A 27,138-nucleotide genomic window follows, 5' to 3' on the forward strand; every position below is an offset into this window, starting at 1 on the left:
GACAGTCATTGTGTATGCAGCCTCACAGGTCTGTCTCCAACAACCAGACTCCTTTCACACTCTCCTGGCATGGCACTTCCCTACACACTCCTCACCTGTGCAGGGGTAGCTACGGGTGCAGTGGAAATGATCATTGTCTGTTCTCACACGTTGCAAACCACCTTAGGAAACACTTTCTTTTCTTTTTCTCACCATTTCCTTCTTCCATCTTTTTTTTAACATGAATTCATTTCACCCACATTTACTGAGCACCAGAAGGCTAAGCAATGAGGAATGATGAAGACACAAAATAAGAAAGCCAAAGCCTTGATCTTGAGCAACATACAGGGTAGCAAAGATAAGAAGCATGGTCACACTGCTCTTTCCCACATTCTTGCAACACAACACAGCCTAATGATACACGTATGTATCACATGCATGAAGCATGGACACACAAACACTCATATGGGTGTATACACACAGGCGGGCACGGTGAGCACACATACACACACAGATTAGCAGAGACCTCCATTCCCCTGAGGAAAGATCCTCCCCCGCTCACCACACATCTACTGGCAAGTTTCCTGTCTTCTGGTCTTTTATTTCAACAAGTTTTTAAGAGTTGAACATATGCAAGGATGCTAAAGCCCACTCAGAATGGTACAGACAGAAGCTCTTTCCTAGAAAAGGATTAATAGTAGTAGGAGTTCGTGATCAGTTCTAGCAGAGAAAGAAGAAGTAAATAGTAAAATTATAAAGATGTAGGAGAAACCAAAATTCATTCAAAGTTGCTTCTTTCTGATTTGTCTTTAATGGAAAGCTATCTGTAAGAAACAAACGCACCTAGTGCCTAATATTAGGAAAGTTTTCTTTGAATAACCGCCTTTAAAAAAAAAAAAGAGCCTGCTTTAGAATATGGTAAATATTCCTCTAGTTATCCGAACCAATTAAACCAGAATGTTTGAGAGTGAACTCAGGCCGCAGTATACTTTAAAATTTCCTGGATGATATCAGTCGGCAACCAGGGTTATAATAATTACATATTTAGACATATGATCATTAGTCACATGCCTATCATTCCTTAGCTACAGATGCTATTCTGAGAAATTGCACTTTTTGGTTTTCCCTATTGTATAGTTTTTGGCCCCTTTAAAAATGAAGTATATATTTAAGTTTCAGATCATATCTATGTCTGGATAAAAAAATAGAAATCTCTGGACAAAAAATAGAAGACTTTTTAAATGTTTAATAATTAAATAAGCTTCCTAGAAAAATAGCAAGGTCTTGTGAGCAGATGGAGCTTGGGTTAGAATAATGATGTAAAATTTTTTATTCAAGCTACCCCCTTTCACACATTTGCTTTTTTTTCTATCCTATATCTGGGACTTATTTTACAGAAATTAGATAATTTGGCAATTTGAGAATCAAGTAAGTTTAGATAGTACTCATTTAGAATTTCAATCTCTTTAACCTAACATTGAATAATTGCATGGCAATGTGTATTTTGCAGCAGGAACACAACTGGACTTGCATTGTACACAGGACCATTACTGTAATAAGTGCTTGATCTTTAGAGGTATGGCTTACATAATATAGAAATGCAGATTATCTCTGGTTTATAAACTACCAAAAATGTTTTTGCTAACTGGGCAACATGTTTCTTAAAGGTGCAGAATCTACTTTGTTTCTATCACTTGTCAGAGTTAAGCATAAATAATGTATAAACAAACAAACTGTGCCAGTATAAAATGTAATATTTGTTTATAAGGCACTTCCAGAATCTGACAGTGGCCCTCTGTTAACAATATTTAGGCCATAACCATATTGGCCAAATTAAAAAAATCTTAAGCTGTAGATATTGTTGAATTGCCTTAAAACTTCCCATGTCTGATTTCTAATCTCAAATAAAATCAGGCCACAGTTACTAGTCTTAATGATCATAATGTCACAGTAAAATCAAAGCAAGAGGAATAATCTAAAAACCAATCACAGAGAAGGCCAACATTCTTTTAATCTTGCTCTGGCTCCTAGACTTTGGGATTTCACAAACCAGGAAAACATCCCAAAAGTGTTAGAAAGCAAAACAGAGTTAACAGCAACTACTTAGTCTTGCTACAGAAGAACATGAAATCAGAGAACAGAAATATATCCATTGTTATCATCACCTCATTATGTCATTTAAGTACCAAAAACAAAGTGCAAAATAAAAATAAAAATAATTCGCTAGCAATATATGTATATTTAAATATATCACTGCAATCTAGTGAAAACATCACCATAAATTAGTGTACATTGATCAGTCCTCAATAACCACTCTTTGGAGGATGTTCAATTAGCCTCCTGGCTAACTTTCCAGAAACTTCTGCTTGCAGAGTGACAGATATCTGGCAGAACTTTCCTTTCAGTCCATTTTTAGTGGGTACAGAGAGTATTCAGGACAAATCAGAAGCGTACTTTTCCATCCCATTCTCCATTACAGATCTAGCAGTTTGAAATGCTGGCAACAGAGAAGATTTATTTTCCCCAAAGATTTCAACAAGGTAAAGCCACACTTCCATTTTATCATTTGCTATTGTGCTGTGTTTAAAAATAAAACATTAAACAGTGACATAGAACCCAGGACCTTATCTTAAGAATTAGAAAAAGAATCCATGGACCACTCACTGGTGGTTTATGCCAGTAACTCTAGCTTCTTGGGAGGCTGAAGATTAGTGGATGGTGGTTTCAAAGCCAGTCTGTGAGATTCTTACCTCCAGTTAACCACCCAACTCAGAAGCAGGGCTGTAGCTCAAATGGTACAGAGCTGGTCTTGAGTGAAAATGTTTAAGGACTGCGACCCAACCCAGACTTCAAAAAGAACAGCACAAAAAGAAAAAAAAATCCAAGGCCTGTCAATCTTACAAGTGGTAGGCTATTCCACATTATATGTGATGCTATATATTTAACTAAGAGTAAACAAGACATACTTATCTCATACGAGTGTGTATGTGATATCCAGTACCAAAATATGCATCTTTATCATGTTCTGCATTCACAAAATTGTAGACTCTAGTCTGTCACACTAGAAAAAATTTCATGCTAAATATACATCTCCCAAACTGATCTTCATTTCAGTTTTCATTGAAGCATTCAGATGTTTATTCTGAAACAAATTCTTTGTTTCAAAAGTCTGAAAATGTTCATCTGACAGAATTAAAACTCTAAATACCTCCTACAAATGAATGTACTTTAGATTAGAACTAAAGATTTTAAGTTCATTTTTACTGGTCTAACATCATTCATAGAAGCTTTTTCAAAGAACTTTGATCTCCAGTAAAGAGTAAAAGCTCTGTTAGTTCTATTAATAAATATTTGTTTCTTATTTAATCTATTCCTCTTCTTTTTTTCCTAATTATCTCAAACCCACAGTTGCATCACTGGGAATGACTATGAAAACATGCCCATGAATTTCTTGCTGTTTTCCGCTGCCCCAAATCCAGGTGATCTTTAGCTTCTTTTACCAAAAAAAAAAAAACAAAAACAAAAACAAAAAACAAAAAAACAAAGGACCTCCAAATGATTCATTATGGAGAGAAATCTTGCAAGTTATTTAAGTAACAAAAAGATAGTACATTGAAAGGAATCTCTGACAGGACCTCTGCACAGACAACAGGAAGAGTGGCAGCTTAATGATATGTGAGCTTCCAGTGGGTTAGCTAGCTGAAACACAAAAACATTATAAATACATAAAAATTAAAGCCATTCAAATCTAAGATTACTTCACCGGGAAAAGATTAGCCTGGCTTTGCAGAAAGTAAGAATGTTCTTGCTTTAGTTCATTTGTATTACTAGCACAACATACCTGAAAGGTGGGTAATTTATAAATAACAGGAATTCATTTCTCACAGTCTGGAGACTGGAAAGTCCAAGGTAAGGTATAAGCAAGTTCATTGTCTGTCTACAGGTTAACCCATTGTAACAATGATATGTACAAAACACTATGTTGAAAATGAACTTTACAAGTTCGGTGTGTGGGGGGGGTGTAGTTGTAGAGGTGGAAGGGAAGGGATGGTAGGGGGAAAACAAAGGAAGAGGCAACAATGCTTAATAGGAAATGTACTCATTACCTTGCTCATGTAACTGTGACCCCTCTGTACAGCATTTTTACAGTAAAAAATGTTCAGAAAGAAAGAAAGAAAGAATGAATGAATGAATGAATGAATGAATGAAAGAAAGAAAGAAGGAATCTTTTTTATAAAAAGAACTTAGTCTCTGCATCTGCTTCTTCTTCCAAAACAGGCCTAACTAGTCCATTTTCTCTGCACCAGTCCTGCCCATGAGAGAACTGTGTTGTGCCCTAACTACCTCCTATAACAACTCAAAGTACATTATAAACGTTGGAGAGGACCTAGGCATCAAGCCTTAGCAGATTCTCAGTTGTTGTTGCTGAATAGAAGGCAAGTCAATGCGCCCCCATCAAGGAGGGACCAACAAGAGGCATCCTAAGAACAATTACTTTGTACCTTCACTCTACTCTTTTTCTCCTATCTTGATTGTTATCATCAACATTCCATCCTTCCTTCAATGATAGGCTGAAATAAAATGTTAAACTTCTGGCTTCTGAAAGTTTCTTGTAAGGTAGATTCACAGGATATTTTTAAGAAGATCTGTTTTCAATTTTTGAAATTTAGTTTTGATTTTGAGAAATTTCATTTCATACAATCGTAACAGTTTCTTAGAGGAGATTTATACAGCCATCTAGAAGAGAAATGTTTCCATGTTTAAGCATGATTTGATTGCACTTGAGTTGATAAAAGGAAAAACATGTGTCCACTCAAATGTGGGTTGGTCAGCCAATCCAAACATGATTTTGTTATCGTATTTTTTAATGATACAAATCACACAGTCACATTTTGATGGTGCTTTTAAACCTTATCTATGAGAGGAAATACTAAAAGATGAATAGAGATCTTTCAGAGGTAGATAAGTAAACCCAAGCCAATTACTGCTTGATTCATATTATGCTCTTATCCTCAGCTTCCCAAGAAGTTAGATGCCCATGTTGAGATTCCCAAAGTCAGTGAACATGTTTATCAAGACATGAATCTATGCTGATACAGCAACATGCTTTGTTTCCACACCTGCTTGATGGATCCACTCTTGGAGATCTGACTTCTGAGAGGGAGAGGCTGAGACCCCTCTAGACCATGTCCACTTCCCCATGGACTTGCTCATTATCAAGACATATTGGGTGAAAAATTGTTCATTGTTAGAACTTTTTTTGCTTTTAATCTTTTACTGATAAAAGGTTTTAACATTATAATGAGAAATTTCACTAAAAAAGGAAGCTCAAAGCATCTGGAAAGGTACAATTTGTTTCATTTTTTTTATTTCCCTCGACTTAGCACTAAATTTCAACATACATACAGAGCACATTGCCTAGGTCTTCAATAAATCGTTACTTTCCTACAAAGAATAGAAATGCTTTGGATAACAGCAAAACAATACCTCATTTCATCTGTTTCCACATATGTCTAAAGGAAAATAATCCTTTTTTATCATACCAAACTGTAAATTTCATTCTTAATGTAGAACATTGGTCCCTAAATTTAAAAAAAAAATCACAATGTAGGCCAGAAAGTGGAAGCTCTTATTCTGTGTAGGTGGACTCACATGCACAGAAAAAAGTTCTGTTCAGAGGAAGAGTTATAAGGAGAAAAGAACTGCTAACAGAAAAAAAAAGCATTTTATTAACCAAAAGAACTTTGAGAAACTGTTTCTTTATACAAAGTCAGCAAGGGTTGTAAATCTTATTGCTGAGCAGTGCAACAGGAGTTTTTCAGGAGGTACTACTAGTTTATGATGTCTTTAAGTCTTCACACTTGCGAACAAGAAAATAAGATCTAGCATAACAAGTATATAATAGAAATAACCGGATTTGAAAGAACCCAAAATGTAGTGTTCTCTCCCTCCCTCTCCCTCCCTCTCTCCTCTCTCTCTCTCTCTCTCTCTCTCTCTCTCTCTCTCTCTCTCTCTCTCTCTCTGTCTCTCTGTGTGTGTCTCTGTCTCTGTCTCTCTGTCTCTCTGTCTCTCTGTCTCTCTGTCTCTCTGTCTCTCTGTCTCTCTGTCTCTCTGTCTCTCTGTCTCTCTCTCTCTCTCTCTCTCTCTCTCTCTCTCTCTCTCTCTCTCTCTCTCTCTCTCTCTCTCTCTACCTCTAACAGGTTCTAACTCAGAGTATGAAAGTGTCAAAGCTTATGAGTATAGAAAGGCATTTGGTCTGAGCTTTGATGTTTAGTACCCCAAAGCAAATGAGGCAACAAACAATACCACGAAGATGAAGATGAGAATCTGATCTATGCCATATCTTACTGTTCTCTCTTAAGAGTTTTATTAGTTCTCTAGACAGGAAAAATTAGTTCTTACCATAAGATATTCAGTGGTTTCAACTAAATGTTAATTCAATATAGCTAAACATATATAAATTTATTCTTTCCTGTTGCACGTATTAATTGGACATAATTTGTAGCTTAAGATAAACTTTCTTCAAGTTAAAAGTGAACAAGTAGCTGAGTACCAGTAGCTCACACCTTTAAATCCTAGCTACTAAGAAGGCTGGAATTTGAAGATCTAGATTCAAAGCCATCCCAGGCAGGAAAATCCACGAGACTGTTATCTCTGAATAACAACCAACTGTGGATAGCTGTAACTCAAGAGGTATAGAGTTAGCCTTGAGCACAAAAGCTCAGGGACGGTGCCTAGGCCCTGAGTTCAAACCCTAAAACTGGCAAGCACACACACACACACACACACACACACACACACACACACACACACACACACACACACACACACACACACACACACACACGCCATTCAAAAATTGAAATAAAGCCAGCCAGCAAAGAACTAGAATATGACCAGAGTGGTTTGAGTATGCCCAGGGTTGTTTGAGGTCAGTGACCAAATATGACAAGAATACTTTGTTAGGAACCACAGTACCCAGAGCCTATGGGCCTTGTGTATCAACAGGCTTAGATTTTATTCTCCAAATGATGAGAAATCACTAAAAGAATTTAAACAGGAGACTAACATGATTTAATCACTGCGACTGTTCTATATGGAATGGATTTACAAGAAGATAATAAATAGAAAGACCAATTAGGAGTATATCATAGTAGAGATAAACCCACAGAAAAGAAGAGGATTGTATATTAGCATAAAATAATTGCAGTGGTGATGGAGAGAAACATGGGCACCAAAGCTCATTTAAAGATGAGATTAGAAGGAGTTGGTTACTCACCTACCTGTAAAGGTGAGGGGGATCAATGACAGAATTGACCTCCAGACATCAGAGCTACATCATACAGGGACTGAAGGGATATCACCCAACTCCTTAATTAGACCCAAGGCACTGATCCTCTATGGGCAAATTATTCAAAAATCACATCCTTCAAAAAGGAATTCTAATAAGAACTCTTCTTCGGAAGGTGAGCATTCTCTGAAATCAGCAATAAATTTGGAGAGCATATTGAGGTGGTACTGGAAGATGCTCATTCTTGTTAAGATATCTTAAAAATACCCATTTCCAAGTTGAAGAAGTAACTTAGGTGAGTCAGGGAGTTGTGAATGTGGCCTGCTCTACTTATATGTGAATACTACTGACCAAAACTTAAAATTCTCAGAACCAGAAATTTCTTTCTGGTCACAATATACATGCTATCTGTTTTGCAAGATAAACTCAAATACTACTATGAATTGTACATGGAAAAAGAGAGGTTATGGAAATCAATAAATTGTAGTTATATTAGTATAAGTTTTATTTACTGTAAAAATTTTGAGGCCCCTTCACCCTTGTTTAGGTCAATAAGACATTCATGCACATCTTTTTTTTTTAGATAGAGGCTCATGCTTTTGCTTAGAGTGGTCTCAGGTTGTGATCCTCCTGTGTAGCTGGAACTAAAGGTGTGAATCACCACACTGGGCTGATTGATTGAAATGGAGTATCACCATCTTTTTGCCCATCCTGGCTTCAAACACTGCTTCTGCCAATCTCTGTGTCCTTAGTAGCTCACATTGCCACCACACCAGATCATAAATGTCTTTTGCTAAGCTGAATCCTTTTTGTTCTTTGCAAATATCTTCTGAGTTGGAAGGAAAAGCCCACTAAAACTACATTAAGAGCTTTGTTTGGAGATCAAAAGATTTTCAGAGAATATCTTTGACCTTCAATAAACATAGTCTCTTCTTTCCCCAATAATCTATGAGCTTCTGGCTGTTACTCACTTCTTAATGAAGTGCTCAAAGAACTACAAAGTGTTTGTTCACCCTTCCCTTGAACAGTGTATGAAAAGGAGGCGAGCTATCGATTAGCAACATCAGGTGAGAAAGTTCAGGCCAATATATGGGGTCATGAGGACTCCCCTTAAAAGTAAAACAGGTGACAATTACCAAGAATGTACTTGAGTGATTATGAAAACTCAAAGTGCTAAATTTTATGTCATTTCATTCATTAGTTCCATGTATACTATTTGTATAAATGTGTGCTGTTTTTATGCTACTGAGATGTTTGTTTTGACTTCTATGATTCGTGAAGACCATTTTAATCTAAAACCCTTTGCTATTCCACCAAAATAAAAGAGACATGTAGCCAGACCCTGATGGCTCATGATTGTAATCTGAGCTACTCAGAAGGCTGAGATCTGAGTTTTGTAGTTCAAAGCCAGCCAGGCAGGAAACGTGGTAAAACTCTTATCTCCAATTAACCACTTGAAAACCAGAAGTACAGGGACAATGCCTAGGATCACATATGAGAGCGAGAAAGAGAGAGAAAAAGAGGAAGGGAGAGAGAGAGAGAGAGAGAGAGAGAGAGAGAGAGAGAGAGAGAGAGAGAGAGAGAGAGAGAGAGAGAGAGAGAGACAGAGAGAGAGAGACAGAGAGACAGAGAGACAGAGAGACAGAGAGAGAGAGAGAGAGAGAGAGAGAGAGAGAGAGAGAGAGAGAGAGAGAGAGAAATACTCAGGCTGTACCTTTCTTTAATATGACAACGCATCATTTAACACAAAGTTACACTCTTGCGTTGTGCTTGCATTTCATTTCCATGATACCTTTTAGAAAACAAGTGTCCAGCAGAAGCAGAAATGTATCATATACTCATGAATCATTTATTCTCACATAATTTAATATCTAAAGATCTTAAAGTTCATAGCACATAAAGAAAGGATTTAACATATGTAGTAATCATCGAGTAACTTTATACTCTCCTTGAATACAAAGATATAAATTTTGTCACCATTTACACAACCTGCTAAAGCTCTTACTATTAATTCATGTGAATGAGTTTTTTCAAAAATTTTAATTAAAACATAAATACCCTTACATACTTCAATCTGCAATATAATACATACTCAGGACTAAAAAAATAATACTTACTGATCAGTTGGATAACACATTTTTGTAAGTGTTCTCATACCTAAAATTTCCCCAACGCAGTTATTTGTGTGCAAAGACCAGATAAAATCAAATATCCCACTACAGCTTTCTCAATAGTAATATTCTGTCCACATTTTTCCATGTAATTTTCTAATAAGAAGAGGAGTAGAAATCTGTAGAGGTGAATAGTACTTTCTAGCCTAGATAATAAAATGTGAGAGAAAAATCATGTCACAAAATAATTAAGTCAACATTAATAAAGAACCATACCATAAAAACTATGCTTCAGCACATTCAAAACCATATATAGAGCAAAGCATTCATCAGCTGCCACATAAAGAATTCTGAACTACAGAAGAGAGTTCAGGCTAACTTAGACCTTAAATCAAATAGGAAGATTACAAATTTGATGCCAGCCTGGGCTATACTGTCTCAAGAAAAGAAACAAACAAAAATAAATACAACTGAGGGGTTTTGTAATCGTTATTCAGTTTTGAATACTTCAATCCTCAATCACAATGATAAGTAATTCCTTTTCAGCTTCTAAATCTCAATTATTCCAAAGCTTTCATAACAAAAAATGAATTCAAAGTATTGTCATGTATTTTGAAATTGTATATTATAATGAAAATTTTAACTATCTCCCTGGGGGTACTACTTAGTTATTTTTTCTAAATCATTAGTATAAACTTAGTAAGAGGAATGGAATATAATAATATTAAACATTCTCCAAAATCTTTTAAAGAAAAGCAAAAAAGGAGGAGGCAACAATGCTTGATAAGAAATGTACTCATTACCTTGCCCATGTCATTGTAACCCCTCTGTACAGTATTTTCACAATAAAAAATTAAACAGCAGATCACAATCTTTGCTCTTTTGAGACATAAATATAGGTAACTTCAGCTATATCAATTTTTATTATAAGTAACTATAATATATATTCACTGTCAAATTTTAACAATAATTTACTAATAATTGTGAGATATTAGAAGGCAAAAAATAAGATTTCTCTAGATTCATTTTTCAAAACAGAAGTGTGAATTTTCCTCAAGGAATTGAAGACAAATGTTTGATTAACTGACACTTAGAAATCATTCCTGAGCAATCTGTTAGAATTTCTTTCCCTTTATAATGTTTTCTGTTCCCTGATATCAAGAACTATGAATCATAATTTCTGGAAGCTAAAATCAAAGGGAGTGAGAGTCTATTAGCATCCTAAAAATATGCATGTCCTAATGCTCTCTTAAAATATGTCTGCTTGAGATGTTTCAGATTTTCTCAGCCAAGCAAAATGACATTAACTAAGACCCTGGCATGAAGATTTGCTTATTTTAGTTTGCTTCACAATGTAACCATAGCACAAAAATATTGCTACTCAATGGCAGATAAGTTACTCTGTCACATTCTGACCTATTGCTTATTAACAGAACATGTAAATGATCGAATCACTTATTATGGCTAATTATTTTGATCACTCAGTTTTGAAAACTGAAAAACCTGCAAGTAGAGTAGAATTTCTTAGTTCTTTTTAGGATAAGAGAGCATTCCTTCTTTCTGTTTTAAAGGGATCTTGTTAGAATCATTTAACCCAAACTGGAAATAATTGAAAACATTTAAATTAAGACAGCATAATGTGTCTACATCAGAGATGATAACTTTTCAGAAAAATTGAAAAGTGTCACAAATATGTTTCTTACATTCAGCAATCCAGAAGGAAATTTGACTTTATTTGCCTTTTCCTTAAAAAAAAAATTGCTACAGGATTCCAGGAAGAATTTCCTAAAAGAGAACAATATCTGGCAGTGTATTCAGCTGACTCTGACTAAAGGATGAGGAGGACACAGAGGTCAGATCTAAGTCAAAAGAGGATGTCTTGTTTTTCTGATGTTATACCTTTGAGGCAAAGGCCTAATACCTTTGCAGAAAATAAAAAGCAACAAATGAATACTTTTCTCTGCTAGAGACAGTAAGAGGACAAGGGTCATGTAATTGCATCTTTTGTTGCATTGGTTCACATTTTTTTTCTTTCTGTTAATAGAAAACCACACATTGCTAAAAGGAACATTGGCACATGTTTTATTTTATGCAACAAGTATATTTATTTACATCCAAAATATGAGCATACTTTAAGGAAGGTAACAGGGAAATTTTGATAAATTCAGTGGAAAAACACAAGTTTCTTTTAGCAGTGAGAGCATACAAAAAGTACCAAGGAACACAAAATAATTCTATAAACTCTAAAAGTGATAGGAGGAGAAATGGTAAGTTGGAAAGAAAATGGAATTTTGAGCAAAGCTTGGAGAATAGACCCCAATTAACAATCGAGGAAATAAGGATGCAGAATTGAGTGCAATTAAGTCTTACTCATATTTTATGCTGGGATCATGCCAGATCTCTATTTATTCTATTAGACTAGCATTATCCAAATTTCTTGTGAAGCATAGAATTCAATTGTGTTATTACAATATAGTCCAAAGTATATATTGTGTCATTATACATATTGCCAAAAAAGAACTTCATAGCAAAATGTTGGAAGCCTAGTGTGGTGATACATAACTGTAATCCAAGTATTTGGAAAGCTGGAACAGAAGAATGGAGAATTTGATGGCAGTCTAAGTTACATAGAAAATTCAAGGCCATAGAGAATTCAAGATTTGTCATGTAGACAAATCTTGTCTCAAAGAAAAAGAAAAGGTTGAAGGAGGAAGTTGGAATACATTGAGTTAAGCATATTACATAATATTACATATCTTTTGAGATCTTTAACATGTTGCAATAAATTTAAAGCTTCCCAAAACTCTGTGTGTGTGGGGGGGGGGCGGGGTACATCACAACCCTAAGGAATGGAGGTAGACAAGCCAAGAAGTCAAACTGGGTCATCATCTGATTCATCATGCTACAATTACATTTTCTTAGAAATCATATCCTTATAGTGTCTAGATTTTCCCCCATGCTCTTGGGTTTTATTTCTTATCAGACTCACTCTTTCACTTAAATAAATTTGTAACATTAAAATGTTTTAAAACTTTTTTTTCTTTTTTTAGCATTCAAAGTAATATTGATTTGGGTAATTACTACAAATGAATAATGAGACAAATAATGTAACTCCAAAGAAGTGTACCTTCTCCAACAAACAAATATAGATTTGACATTTTTCATAATTCCTAGTTCTGTGTAAATTAGTCTAGCAGTTCTGTATTAATCCGGTATTTTATAAACATGTTTTCTATCATATTACATAGAGACATGATACTAAAATGAAGAACAATTTTTTTTCCTAGTATCATTCATTCAATATTTTGTGTGCATACTGGTCCTAGGGTTTAACTCAGGACCTGGGTGCTGTCTCTGGGCTGTTGTACTCTACCATAGCTTGAGCCATAGCTCCACTTCTGGCTTTTTTTGTAGTTAATTGAAAATAAAAGTTAAGGACCCAAGTTCAAAATTAGTCAGGGCAGAAAGACCCCTGTGAGACTCACTCTTTCTTTCTTTCTTTCTTTCTTTCTTTCTTTCTTTCTTTCTTTCTTTCTTTCTTTCTTTCTTTCTTTCTTTCCTTCTTTCTTTCTTTCTTTCTTTCCTTCTTTCTCTTCCTTTCTTTCTTTCCTTTGTTTTTCTTCTTCTTCTTTCTTTTTTTAAACTCCAATTAACCACTCTAAAACAAGTGGCACTGTGGTTCAAGTGATAAAGTGCTAGCCTTGGGCACAGAGAGGCTCAGGGACATTAAAGCCCCACAACTGACATACATACATACATACATACATACATACATACATACATACATACATACATACATACATACATACATGCATGCATACATACATACATACATACATACATACATACATACATAAATTCATGGGCTTTCCTGCCCTGGCTGGCTTTGAATTGAAATCCTCAGATCTCAGCTTCCTGAGTAATTAGGATGCCAGGTGTGAGCCATCAGTGTATGGCTTCCATTCAAATTTTGTTCACTTTTACATGAATATTCTGTATGTTTTTCTACTATAGCAAGAGAGACAGAGAGAGTGTCTTAGGGAAAAGGCATTACTCCATTTCAGAGCCTTTATGGAATAATCTCTCATTGGGACCCTCTTCCTAACACTGTTGCTTTGGGGATTAAATTTCTAACACAAGACTTAATAAATCTTTTTACCAGGATTTATTCAAACAATAGCAATTAGGAAGAGACGAGCTGAAATATTTTTGTTGTGGTAGAAAATAAGAAGCTCTCAAAGAATTAGGAGAAAGTTTCAAAATGACAGCTAGCAGGGCTCTATGTGGCAAAATCTGAAGATCAAAACAAAAATGATCATAGCCCACGGATTATAGCTCATAAAGCAAAATAAAAATCCATCAGTCTACATTAGTGTGAATAATTTTCAAATAGAGTGCAGTTGGCACTGGAGAGGAAATTGGAGAAACTGAGAAACAGGAAAGGGCCTAATGTCTGCTTACAATCAAAGGCAAGAGAAAAATCTACTAATGATGTAACAAGGTATTGTGAATGAGCAGAAGCAGAGTTGTGAATATAATTTATGCTTGTGTGTATGTCAGTGTGTGTGTGTGTGTGTGTGTGTGTGTGTGTGAAAGAGAGAGAGAGAGAGGAGAGAAAGAGAGAGAGAGAGCATGCACAAGTATGTGAATGGCTTTGTCGCTATGACAAAATACGTGACAAAAACAACTCCCCAGAGGAAGAACCCATTTTGGTTCCATTTTTGGTCCTTAGTCATTTGGCTTTGCATTTCTGAGCCTATAACAAAGCAGTATATTATGGCAGGGCATGTGACACAAGTCAAGCCACTAACAGCCAGAAAACACAGAAAGGGAGAGACTAAGATGGACAGAGACAGACAGAAATACAGAGAGAAACAGAATCAGTTTGAAACACAGAATGGATCTGAAACACAGAAATACAGACAAATATAGAAACAGACAGGGACCAGGGACAAGATACTCCCAAGGATATGCCTCCAGTCACCTCCTGCCCCCAGTGATGCTCCATCTCCTAAAATTTCGAGAAGCTCTCAAACTAGCACCACCAGCTGCAGACCAAGAATTTAACACAATAGTCTTTTGAGGGTCACTTCACATTCAAACCATAATGTAATTCTATTAGGGATGAACAACTAATGCTTACTTCTTGCTGTTGTTTCTTTAATTAGTGTTTCATGAGGCATCTTTTGTTATTATATTAGCTTTCCTCTACTAATAACATTACATTCAATGTTAGTTTGAAGGAAACATAGAGTTGTGCTGTGTTGAAAACACATTCTGAAAAACTGTGTCTAATAGATGTAATTAGATTCATTGTAATAATTGACTTTTTTAAATTTAAGTTCTTATCACCATTATTTGTTTTCTGTTTTAGCTCTGTTTTTAAAATTCTATATTGCCTTCTTTTCATTATATATTTTTAATATTTTATTGTGTTTTTTCCAAACTATATCTGAATATTTTGCTTTTAGTCATTGCTATAGTCATTAAAATGTGTATTTAAATTTTACTTTCTCTATTTTACTACTTGAAGTGGAATGTGTTTTCCAGACCTGTTCATGAGTGTCTGGCCTTTGTGAGTATAGATTAAAAAAATCGTATCTGTTTAATATGGTATTTATTATTATTTTATTAATGATTTACTCACAGTTTTCCTGTGAGGCTTCTGGGTAGAATTTATAGATTTATGTCTTTTACCATAATTGAGAACAATTCTCAGCTATAATTGCTTCAAGTATTTGTGTACTACAATCTTATCTTCTGAGACTCATATGACATTGACTTGTTACGGAGTCAGACAGATTTGTTTATTTTCCCTCTTTTTCTCTTTGTTTTTAGATTGCAAATGCTTGGTTAATTTATCCTTCAATTCACTGACTTTTCTCTCATGTCTAATCTGCTATTGAGCCTAAGTAGTGAGAGTTTTATTTCTTCTTTTATGTTTCCTTGTTTGCTTATGTTGAAATTGGCGCTATATATTTAGTGTAGTTATTTGATTTTGGGAGGGGAGTGAGGTAAAAAGGGGTTGTTGTCAGAGCTTGAACTCTAGGAGTTGTTTATCCTTTCAATGATTTTGCTCATGGCTGAGGCTCTATCACTTGATCCATGCTTCCCATTGGCATTTTTGCTGGTAAATTGAAGATGAAGTCTACAGATGTTTCTTCCAGGCTGGTTTGGAACCTCAATCCTACATGTCTCAACCCCCTGAAAGTTAGGATTACAGGCCTGACCTACCAGAGATTAGTTCTATTAGATATTTCTCTGTATCCTCAGCTTATCTTCTTAGATTTTCTTTTTTTCTTTTTTTTTCTTTTTTTTTGGGGGGGGGGTTCCGGTCGTGGGGCCTGAACTCTGGGCCTGGGCGCTGTCCCTCAGCTCTTCAGCTCAAGGCTAGCATTCTACCACTTGAGCCACAGAGCCACTTCTGGCTTTTTTCTTTTTGCTTATGTGATGCTGAGGAATCGAACCCAGGGCCTCATGAATGCAAGGCAAGCGCTCTAACACTGAGCCACCTTCCCAGCCTTGCTTAGATTTTTCTTTACACCTGTTATAAAAGTATTTACCCTACCTTGAGTATCTTTGCAATGGCTGCTATAATGTCTTTGTCAGGTAGTTCCAACAGGGTTAACATTTCATCATTAGTGTCTAAATTTTGCCTTACTCATGAAGTTTTCTTGGGTTCTTGTTTTGCCAATTAACTTTGTATCCAGAATACTGGGCAGTTTGGATACTATCGTTTGAGCTGCATTTGAGCTCATAGATATTGTTCAAGATTTCCTTTAACAGGCAGGCAATTAGCACAATAGGAGTTTGTATTCACAAGCTTTCTTCTGTGGTTAGTGATTCCCATGTACATCCCACTTGGGATGTACAATACTGTTCACACCTGGCCTGTCTGTGTGTGACACAGATGCTAGTGTAAAATGTGAACAGTTGTGCATATCTTAGTTCCCATCTTAAATTATTTGATACACTTTTTGTGGTTAGATCTTTGCCTGTGCAGATCAACACTGAACACATTTGTTCATAGGCAATTTTATAGAATTGCATTACCGAGCTCCTATGTCTCCAAGTCTCTCTAGACCTTCCCTTCCAGTTCCCCTGTAAGAAGCAGCTTTATCTGCTCCTCTGACATACACTGTACCATTACTGCACCTGCATTAAGGGCCAAACACAAAAGGAAAGACTATGGGAGTCAGAAGTTGTGGCTCCCTAATTCCAACATTGCTTCTATGAGAAGATTCCTTTCCTAATCCTGCAGCTGGAACCAGAAGGCTTTTCACCAACTCTCTCTTTCCTGGTGCTGATACTTACTTCCATTTTTTTGAGCTACTTAAGTCTAGGTCGAGATATACAAAAGGGACTAAAAGAGTAAATTCAGTATCTGTTTAATTATATTTCAAAATCTAGTCAAAGCCCTCAGATGACTGTCCCATCAATCCATCTAACTTCTTGAGCTGCATTTATTAAGTCATAGTGTTCATAATTCATTTTACCTAAAACTGAAAGCCTAGAGTGATTTTTAAAAATAAATATATTAAATTTAAATAGCTTATATCAAAAACTTACCTGGAGAAATGTTCAAACAGAAGGCAAAAGGAAGGCAGGAAGGCAGGAAGGCAGGAAGGAAGGCAGGAAGGCAGGAAGGCAGGCAGGCAGGAAGGAAGGAAGGAAGGAAGGAAAGAAGGAAGGAAGGAAGGAAGGAAGGAAGGAAGGAAGGAAGGAAGGAAGGAAGGAAGGAAGGAAGGAAGGAAGGAAGAAAGGAAGGAAGGGTGGGAGGGGAAGGACCACAAAGGAGAAACAAAGGAGAAAGGAAGAAAGGGATATAGAAAGTAAAATACCACTGTCAAACATCAGAATGGAGTTTTTTTTTTAATGGCCATCTTTTCCTTTGGGAAAGCGATCATTGTGAGGAAGCCAGAGTATCACAAGTTATACTTCTCATCACATAGCTTTTGTCACAAAGTGGAGTAGAAATACCACTTATTTTTCAAAAAAATAATAAAGGCTAAAATTTAATTAAATGCTTATCCTAAAAACCCTAGAGACTGGAATGGGAAAAGCCTTCCATGAAAAGCTTTCAAGCAACACCATCCTGGGGGTTATTAAATGAAAAAATCAAGCATCGCAGAGCCAGAAGGCAGGGACAGTATACAGAATTTTCTGATAAATGTAATAGGCTGAGGACAGAAGAGTTTTTATTTGAGAAAATTTCAACATGATTATAAATGAAACTAAAACACTAAATACATTGACATCTCATCCTATAACTTTTTATAAAGTAGTAGAGCCTACAGATCTCTATTCATGAATTATTTTGATCTTAAAAACATATTCAATTGGAAGACTGACTAAAATACCATTCCTATCTATGGGACTATTCTGAATAAGTAAATGATTGAGGGGTCAAGTTCAAAACTTACCATTTGTCCCATTGTGTCTCACAAGCTGGCCATGCCGGTACCCAGCATTAGACAATGAATAAGGATAGATCAACATTTCCATTTGGCTTATCATCATTTGATATTGTGAAAGGGGGGCTTTTATGTGTCAACATGGAAACATAGAAAGATAGAAATCTTGCCTTGGTTTGCCTAGTCAAAAACCCCATGGAAATACATGCATAACTTAAAATGGAAGAGAAAGGCAAATTAACCTTCTTGTGAACTTGACTTTGGTCCCAATTCCTAAGCAGAAACAGAATTCTAGTCAGCTGGGTTGAACCAGTAGAAAACTCATTTTTTCCTAATTAGAAGCAAAATATGGGCATAAATCAAAGGAGGATGACTGACTTAGAAGTTTCTAAGCCCACACTAAAATCTCACATTTTTACCACTGATTACAACATAGACTTCTTAAAAGCCAAACCATCATTTCAGAAAGGAAAAGTGAGGAAATTTGCCCCAAGACTTAAGCCACCCACCCAGTCATTAGAAGGCCAAGGCAAAGGCCAGACGACTATCTTCCTGGTAGAACAAAAAAAGAAAAAAAGAACATGTTTTGGCCAAACTGTTGTTTGAATTCGGGGACTCAATCTTGCTAATCAGTTGCTGCTTGACCCATATGAGAGAATATTGTTTGGGGGAAAGGGAAGGAAGGAAGGAAGGAAGGAAGGAAGGAAGGAAGGAAGGAAGGAAGGAAGGAAGGAAGGAAGGAAGGAAGGAAGGAAAGAAGGAAGGAAGGAAGGAAGAAGGGAGGGAGGGAAGGAGGGAGGGAGGGAGGGAAGGAGGGAGGGAGGGAGGGAGGGAGGATGGGAGGATGGGAGAGTAGGAGGGAGAGAAAAAGAAGAAAGAAGGAAGAAAGGAAGGAGGGAGGGAGGGAAGGAAGGCAGGAAGGCAGGAAGGAAGGAAGGAAGGAAAGAAGGAAGGAAGGAAGGAAGGAAGGAAGGAAGGAAGGAAGGGGGGAGGGAGGGAGGAAGGGAGGGAGGGAGGGAGAGAAAAAGAAGGAAGGAAGGACAGAAGGGAAGGAGAGAGGGAAGGAGGGAGGATGTGAGGGTAGGAGGGAGAGAAAAAAGAAAGAAGGAAGGAAGGAAGGAGGGAAGGAAGGAAAGAATGAAGGAAGGAGGGAAGGAGGAAAGGAGAGAAGGAGGGAAGGAAGGAAGGAAGGGAGAGTGGGAGGGAGAGAGGGAGAGAAAAAGAAGAAGGAAAAAAAGAAGGAAGGACAGAAGGGAAGGAGGGAGGGAGGGAGTATGGGAGGGCAGGAGGGAGAGAGAAAGAAGGAAGAAAGGAAGGAGGGAAGGAGGGAAGGAAAGAAGGAAGGAAGGAAGAAGGGAAGGAAGGAAGAAAGGAGGGAGGGAGGGAGAGAAGGAGGGATGGAGGGAAGGAAGGAAGGAAGGAAGAAAGGAAGGAAGGAAGGAAGGAAGGAAGGAAGGAAGGAAGGAAGGAAGGAAGGGAGGGAGGAAGGAAGGGAGGGAGGGAGGAAAGAAGGAAGGAAGGAAGGAAGGAAGGAAGGAAGGAAGGAAGGAAGGAAGGAAGGAAGGAAGGAAGGGAGGGAGGGAGGGAGGGAGGGAGGAAAGAAGGAAGGAAGGAAGGAAGGAAGGAAGGAAGGAAAGAAGGGAGGGAAGGAGAAAGGGAGAGAGGGAGGGAAGGAGAGAGGGAGGGAAGGAGAGAGGGAGGGAAGGAGAGAGGGAGGGAGGGAGGGAAGGAAAGAAAGAGCACTTTCAAAATGGAAGCAAGAAGTAAAATAAGAGACATGATCCAGAAGAGCTTTAGGTCTCACTGCTCAACCTATTATTTTAGTCATTCACGGGCTTGAACTCAGGGTCTTGACACTATCCCTGAGCTTTTCTGCTCTAGGATCTCTACCACTTTGAACCATATTGAAATGAACTCCAAGAAATGGAAACAAGAGGGGTGTGTTGTGTGTGTGTGTGTGTGTGTTTTTTTTCATTCTTTATTTTGCCTTTGGTTTATTCCCTGTTTTCCCTGAGTTTCATTTCTGTACCCTTTCTCTTGTATATGAGTTTATCTGATTTGGAGAAGGGAAGGGGAATCACAGAAAATGTGGGGCAATCCAGACACTATGCTGGAAATGAACTTTACAATTTGCGGCTGAGGGAGGTTGGTAGGGGAGGAAGTAGGAGGAAGTAGGAGAAAAATGAGGGAGAGACATCACTGTTTAAAAAGAAATGTACTCATTACCTTACTTATGTAACTAACCACTCTGTACATCACCTTTATAATAAAATTGTACTTTTAAAAAAGGTCTACAAATTTTCCTGCCCTGGCTAGCTTGGAACTATGATCCTCAGATCTCAGCTTCCTGAGTAGCTAGGATTACAGGCGTGAGCCACCAGCTCCTGGCCTATGAACTTACTAAGAGAAGTAGATCTGGAGTCTTGAAACGGACTGATTTTGGGAATAGGAAAAGTCAGAAAAGGAAGCAACAGAGAGGACATTCTTTCCATAGCTGAGCATACTACAGTATTCTGCATGAATTGTCCCAATGTACTTTTACTTTAAAAAAATATACATGCCTAACAAATCTTTCAGAGAAGTGGCAGAGCAAACCTCAGATTACTATCCTTACTTGATCATTAAGAGTAGTTTGTGATGTTAAATAATACTTCACAATATTTGTATTACTACTGTAACTAATCTCTACACACAAAAATATTTTCTTACCAGTAATTAACTACAGTTTGTTTCATTGTAAGTTCCATACAAACATATAATATAATGTAATTTGGTCATATTCACCTTCTCTATTATTTCTTTCTTAGCAACTCTGTTCTAAGCCTCCTAGCCTTTTTTAACTTTCTTGCAAAAATTAAAAATGATGTTTAATATTACTTTTTCATCATCTTTACATTCAATATACTTTGGTCATATTCTTTCAGCTTTTCCCCTTCCCACCTCCCATTGGCTCCTTCCAAATAGTCCCATTTCTTTTATGTTTTTTAAAAGATTTATATTCCATATTTGAGAGAATGCATACAAAATTTGTTTTTTTAGGTCTGGCTTATTTCACATAAAATGATGACCTCCAGTTCTATCCATTTTCCTGCAAATGTCAAAATTACATTCTTGTTATGGCTGAAAAATATTCTATAGTATACATATGTTTAATTTCTTTATCCATTCCTCAGTTGGTTAGGCAATTCCATGATTCCTGGGCTGATATCATGGCTTGGCTATTGTAAATAATGCTTCAGTGAGCATGAACGTTCAGGTATCTCTTTTGGCTTACATATCTATGAGAATATGCCCAAGAATGGTATAGCACAATCATATGATGACTCTATTTTTAATTTCCTGTCTATTTTTATTATAACTCTCTATAATGATTCCCATAATGGCTGCACTAATTTAAATTCCTACCATAGTGTATGAGGGTTCCTTTTTCTCCAATATCCTAACCAACATTAGTTGTTGTTTGTTTTCTTGATGATGGCTTTTCTTACTAGGTGAGATGAAATCTCAATGATGTTTTGGGCGGGGGGAGGGGGGGGGTTCGGTTGTGAGGCCTGAACTCTGGGCCTGGGTGCTGTCCCTCAGCTCTTCAGCTCAAGGCTAGCACTCTACCACTTGAGCCACAGTGCCACTTCTGGCTTTTTTTTTCTTTTTGCTTATGTGGTGCTAAGGAATCGAACCCAGGCCTCATGCATGCAAGGCAAGCGCTCTATAACTGAGCCACCTTCCCAGCCCCCTCAATGATGTTTTGACTTGCATTTTCCTAATAGCTGAGATGTTGAACACTTCATGCACTTATTGGCCATTTGTGGTTTTCTTTCAAAATCAGATTGTTATAATAATTTACCCTTTTGTGAATCAGATTATTTGTTTCTTGATATTTTATTTCTGAATTCTTTATATATTCTGAACAGTAATTCCTTAACAGATGAATTTCTGGCAATTCTTCCTTATCTAGGCTTTCTCTTACTCTGATAATTTTTTTCTTTGTTGTGTACAAATTTTTAATCTGATGCCAATCTTATTTATCATTCTTTTATATTCTAAACTATTGCAATCCTTTTTAGAAACCATTTTGTATATGCCTCAATCTTTATGTGTTTTTACTATGCTTTCCTACAGTAATTTCAAAGTTCCAAGTCATGTCTTTCATGTATTTTGGATTGATTTTTTCATGGTGAGATAGTGTACTGGTCATTTATATACAACTACCACAAAATTATTGGCTTAAAATAATATTGATTTATCATCTGAAGGAATCCAAAATCTCTGGATTAAAATTGAAATGGTAGCAATTATTGTTGCTTCTGGAAATTCCAGGGGAAATAATTTTGTTTTTTCATTTTTGATTTTATTTTTTAAACACACATTTATTACCAATATACAAGGACATATGCACCTCCATGTTTATTGCAGCACTATTCACAATAACCAGGATATGGGAACAACCCAGATGTCCCATCACAAATAAATGGATCCAAAAATTGTGGTATCTATACACAATGGAATATTATGCAGTCATTAGAAACAACAAAACAATGGCATTTGCAAGGAAATGGATGGAGCTAAAAGAAATCATGTTGAGCGAGGTAAGCCAAGTAAGCCAAGTAAGACAAATAGCACATGGTCTCCTTGATAAGTGGACGTTAAATCCAAAATGTTAGGTGATATGACAAAATTAACAGGACTTAAGAAACAAAGGACGTCCACTCATCTGGTCGAATCACACTAAATAACCCCACACTGCTGATCACATGTATGGTATATATGTGCACACCGGAGGGAAACCAGGAGGACAACACAGAACTAGAGGGAATCAGGGAAAAACATACAACAGCAGGACCCATCAACTGCACTGGACATTGACCAAAATGAACTAAGAAACTCAATTGCAGCGATGGGAGGGAGGGAACAAGTGGGAAAGAGGGAACAGCTGATGCTATGCAGAACAAAAGAAATGTACATGTCACCCAATGTGGAAGAAATAACTGTATTGCAAAGCTCATAGACCTCATAAATGTTATAGACCATGATAGACAATTTGTCCTATGAAAGTTAGAATGTGTTTGTGACTTTAACTAAGCTTCACTATCCCACAATATTGTGCAATTTGGGAAATTATGTAACCACTTAATCACAATTAAAATTTTGAAAAAAAATAAAAAATAAAAGTTTTGTTAATAAAACACACACATTTATTAATAGACCCAAATAACATTGTAAAAGAGAGTTGAATAGAAATTACATTCATGATATAATGAAACAGATTAAGATCAACTATCCAGAATATTTTTAACACTTCTATTTCAGGCAGTTTTACACAGCTTGTTTTAAGAATTACCCTGTTTTGCTTCAGTCTCTAATGTTAGGAATTTAACTCTTGAATTTCTACATTTTAATTAGACCTGGCTGAGTTAAAGGCTTGGAATAAATACTTTTGCTTTTTTATTTTTAGAAAAAGATTAAAACAGATAGAGACCATATCACCTCTAAACTAATGCCACAACTGCGGTCCAACAATTATCCTAAATATGTTCATACACTCATATAATAGACACACACACACACACACACACACACATACACACACACACACACACACACACACACACACACACACACACACACACACAGTTTTCTAGTAGATATGCCAAGAATGTTGACTTAAGTGAATAGAAGATGATCTCAAAAATTGGAAGCATAAAGTAGCTCCTGAGTGTTCTTGATTGATTTTTCGAGTGAGGGGCATCTGGGCTGATTCCATACTGTGGGCTCTGGTGGATAGTACTGCAATAAATATGGTTGTGCTGGTGTCTTTACTACATCCTGGTTTAAAATCTTTTAGACAAATTCCCAGGAGTGGAATTACTGAATCGTAGCATTGTTTTTTTTTTTTTTTTGAAGAAATTCTTTACTACTCTTCAGAGTGGTTGAACAAGTTTAAATTTCCACTAAAGGTGAATTAAGGTTTCCTTTGGCCATATTCTTGACAGCATCTGTAATTGTTTTCTTCATAATGACTATTGTAACTGAAGTCTTTTCTAGCTTCTAAACTTCCTTAACTTACAGTGTGTATTTTCTTTCATCTTCAGCATGTCATTTTGCCAACTTCTGCTTTCACAGCCACATCTCTGCCTTTCCACCTACCTTTTTCAGAAGGAAACTTGAAATTATATTGGTCTGCCTAGCTCTTCCAAGATATTTCTCCTTCTCAAGAACCTTAATGTAATCATGCCCCCATTGACATGTAATGGGATTATATTCACAGGCCCTGATAATTAAAATGTGGACAGCAGTAGACAGTCTTTTCTCACCTTTCACACAAATGCACAAGTTTTTCATCATTATGTTTTTAGAATTTTACATTGTGTACTCTTTACCAGTTAATTTCTTTAAATATTAAGTATGGTTGATCTTTGTTATGTGGGTCAATTATGTTGATATATACATATATATATGAATAATGATAAGAAAATTCCCTAATGCAATTGTACAAAACCCTAAAAATGAATAGTCAAAAGAAAGAATGAGCACCTGGAATCCTAAAGTCACTTTGGACTTAACAGAATAATATTACTTTAAGAGAGTATCCTTGCTTTATCAGAATTTTTTAGACATGAGTTAGTAAGAATAGGTTCATCACTCTCCCTCAGTAAAGCAAGAAGAAAACCAGACAAATAAATATTTCTTTGACTTTTCCTGACCATATAAGTGATTGATTCCAGTCAGAAGGCAGAGGACAACCCACTGAGTTTAGATGCTTAAGGATCAAAGAGAGTAAAGAAGATAAAACTGGCTATGGAGGATGTAACAGAATAGCCTGGAAGATTCTATTATTTGCCCTTCCCTATGCTTATTCATTATCAATTTTTTTAAATACTTTCTACTGAAAGGGGACATAAAGAGTCTCATCTATTGCCACATTATTATGGCCATCCAAACACATACCTAACAACAACCTGAAATAATTATGGGGACGAGGGGAAGGAAATTAGGGACAAAGAAATACTTAACATGAAATACAGTTGAGCTTACACTGTTATGACAAAGTTGATACAGCTTTTTAAATTCACCACTATTAATTTTGCCTTCTGCCAGAAAATCTTAATGGAGAGCCATCTGTTTTGCTACTGCTATAATTTCTCATTGTCCATTGCTATTTGACATATGAGTAAAATCTAATGAATTGTGGTTTGTAGAACTAATGTTCTTTTCCATACTATTGCAGTAAGAAACAATATTCCTTAGGTGATCAGGATAAGTCCATCCTAAAAACAGAATGATGATTTTTCTTGCTAAAATTTAATGGAATATGATCCTGGACTCTGGTGAAACCATTTCTTCCATGAAGAGTAGGACTTCCAAACTTAAGTTCATTGAACATTTAAAGAAATTATTAGTTACAATTGACAGAGAGTGGCTACTCACAATACTATTCCTGCATTACTGGAAACCTGTAACTTGATTATGGGACAGACAACATCATATATAAATAGCAACTTTGAAACCTATATGATACCCTTTATAATAGCATAAGAAAAATCAAGGTGTTATAATAAGTATATCTTTGTTTCAGCCTTTCAGTTCCACATCCTCAGAGAGTTATACAACCCCCACTCCCAACACATACACACCAAACACACACACACACACACACACACACACACACACCTTCAGTCAAGCGTTTCTGAGTCTGTGAATTGACTAGTTGGTAATTCAACTCAATATATCAAGACATAGATGTTCACAAATGAGAAATACCTTATTGAAGTCCACATTTGTTTTTATCTCTGGCTATTCCATGACTAATGAATAATTGCCATAAGTCCCCTCAAGTCAAACACTCATTAACATTTCATCCTTGGAAATTACTAAGATGATGGCACTCAATTTGTCTTGCCTGGTTAAGAGTGACATGTGGCCTCTATCCCTCTGTGATTCCATTATTTCATTGAAATCTGGGAGTCCAAGGACAATGCATCATCTCCTCCTGTGATCTCCAGCCTTCAGACAACCACTGCAGTCACTGGTGCTTTTCCTTATCAAAATATCTCTTAATGCTCAGGTAAAGAGCATGTTCAGTGGGTGGATCTTATATTAGGGGCTCATCCTGAAATTTACACTTCCATAAGCGTTTACAATGTTCTGACAGTAAGTACTCGAAAGAGTCCACAGAATTCCCTCCTCAGCGACTGTAGACCCCCAGTGATGGCCACTTGGCCTTATCATCACTGAGTCTAGTCCCCAGTTCACCATGTGGACCCCACCCCCAGGTAGTTAGCCCAATGCAGAAAATCCCAACAGCCAATAAAGTAACCATATAAATAAAGTTGCCCAATCTAATCTCACTTTTCTTCCTTGGCTTAATATCCTCTAGACATTATTCAAACAATGCTATACAGACTCCTGATTCAACTTGGCAAAGTCCTCAAACATTTTTATGTTGAATCTACTTCCTTCCTAAGCAGGCATTGTATTTCTGTCCACTCTCTCCTATTTACCCTTTACCATTACTACTGACTCTGTAGCTCTGGGCAAGTCACTCCATGTATATGAGTCATCCCTTTAAAGTGAAGTGAGTGATGGTACATGGTAAAAATAGGCAATATAAGCAAAAATTTAGTAGCACATTAGATATTAGATACAAACACTGGATATTAGGATATTAGAAACAAACACTGTAGCATAGCTTTTATAGTATTAGTACATAAAATATTATAGCATTGTCTCCCTTTAAGGATCAACCTTGATATGGATCCTCAAGTACAAGCAAGAATCTCAAAAACAACTAAAAGAATCAATACAAAAAACTTCTCCTTTACTTACAGTATTATTTTAATATTAAAAAACTAACTTAGTTTAATATAGACAATTTCACACACAGTAGATACACCACTCTGTTTGTGGAATTAAGTTTGAATCTGTATAACTGTCCTTGGAGTTCATTCTCCTTCAAGTACCTCTCTCTGAAGAAAAAAAAATCCATAGAATCTCCAGATTTAGTAGTAAAAGATCAGGCATCATAATTTGATATTTTAATTACTCATGAGTGGGATTGATAGTGAGCCTTGAGTATAGTTAACAAGTTTTGTTTTCATGAAAATTTTCATTTTCATTGACATTGGCAATAAGATTATGAATCTTAGCTCCAGTGTGGTGATTATGTCAAATTCACCTTGGGAGGGTGAAAGTGTTCAGTAGAGAGCAGTTGCCCTTGTTCAAAAAGAAAAAGAAAAACAGTGAGAGGATAAACGATTACTTATTAAATTCAACTTACTTAGGGAGTGACAAAGTTCTGATGGAAACATAACAATAAAACTACTGACAAAAACAGACCTGCTACTTG

The sequence above is a fragment of the Dipodomys merriami genome, unplaced genomic scaffold (assembly GCF_024711535.1).
Source record: "Dipodomys merriami isolate MVZ:Mamm:240054 unplaced genomic scaffold, mDipMer1.0.p SCAF_1, whole genome shotgun sequence".
In the NCBI taxonomy this organism is placed as follows: Eukaryota; Metazoa; Chordata; class Mammalia; order Rodentia; family Heteromyidae; genus Dipodomys; species Dipodomys merriami.